Source organism: Pteropus medius, unplaced genomic scaffold, assembly GCF_902729225.1.
Source record: "Pteropus medius unplaced genomic scaffold, Ma_sr-lr_union100, whole genome shotgun sequence".
Classification (NCBI taxonomy): domain Eukaryota; kingdom Metazoa; phylum Chordata; class Mammalia; order Chiroptera; family Pteropodidae; genus Pteropus; species Pteropus medius.
In genome coordinates this window covers 7,650,997-7,652,445 of record NW_024353517.1, presented here as the reverse complement: position 1 = coordinate 7,652,445, position 1,449 = coordinate 7,650,997, and the positions used below count along the sequence as shown (strand labels likewise).

General features: G+C 36.4%; 1 pseudogene; it reads left to right on the top strand.

Moving 5' to 3' along the window:
- The first annotated feature begins 326 nt into the window (after positions 1-326).
- On the top strand, positions 327-442 carry LOC120593096 (uncharacterized; annotated as a pseudogene).
- Positions 443-1,449: the final 1,007 nt, after the last annotated feature.

Here is a 1,449-nt window from a genome sequence, read left to right as displayed (position 1 = left end):
TACTGAAGATTGTCATTGAGTTACTAAGCTATTCAAGCAGCAGGGACAATTCTGCTTTTTGGTAACGATGACAAGGCCTTAGCACAAGAGGGAACATTACTGCAGAGGCTGACTCACGAATGCTTATAGAAGCTGTTCAGATGGAGACCTAACCTGTTGCCAGTGTCATCCCAGGGAAATAGAATAAACTTTTACTACTTTATCTCCATTTATTTCAGTTCAAAAACATTGACATATTGGAAATGGTTCCATAGCATAACAGTTAGCACGTCTGCTTTACACGCAGAACGTCCTGGGTTTGTGCCCCACTGGAGCCAGGGTCCATGGTCTATGGCCATGCCACCCTGAACAAGCCCGATGTCTGATCTTGGAACCTAAGCAGGATCGGGCCTGGTTAGTACTTGGATGGGAGACCACCTAGGAAGACCAGGTACCATAGGTATAAATAATAATAAAAAAATAAAATAAAAACATTGATATGAATACATGCAAGGGTTCTTAGCACTTTGATAAACTTTGAAGGTCACGGATGAGGAAAGTGAGGACTAAAGAAGTTAGAAAACTTATCCAGTAGGCCAAATTAGTTGAGTTTAACAAAGCTGTGTTAAAATATTGCAAACTATTTGCAAAAAATATTGAACACTGAACAATTGCTCATACTTTCCATTTGTTGTGAGGTCTCCTGACCACAGTCTCTTTCTCTGACTCTTTGTGGATCGACCATTTTCAAATTTCATTCAAAATGAATAGTTATGCAAAACGTGAATATTTTTGCATATGAACATTATGCATTATAAAAGAATTATGCAAGAATGGAGATTCCATGTAACTATTTTCGTAATGTTGATTTGTAAATATCTTTTATTTTTTTCTAAGCTTTCCAAAGTAAGATATGAATCAATTATATTTGTTTTTCAGTCTTGCTAAATACTGGTACTCAGTAGGCTAATAAAAAGCAGAGCTTAATTTGAAACCCAGATTTGTCTTACCATAAAGCCTTTGTCTTTCTACTAAACCAATTCTAACATGGCCCAGATTATGACTTCTTAGTACAAATAGTCTCACTTGAACACCCATGCTTTACAAAGAAACCTTTTCTTTCCCTGGCCACTATTCTTTGCAAATTGATTTAAAGAGAGTTAAATAAGAATAATATTAAGATAGGGCACTGGGTCTTCTTCCAATTTGCATATTTTTTCATCTCTTAGGAGCCCTATTTGTCCATTTACTACTCTTTGGCCACAAAGTGTTCCAGGCTGGATAAATTTTATTAGGTATTGAATGAACTAATTCATTAATCTTGCTACTTTCCCGCCTTACCAGCCTATAAGTCTATCATCATACTGAGAAGGATTAAAAACAAAGTGACATTTAGGGTTACAGCAGCAGATACTACTACAAGAATGTTGAACAGGGAAGGCACCCACATAAAATGTTTCCGTAATTTAC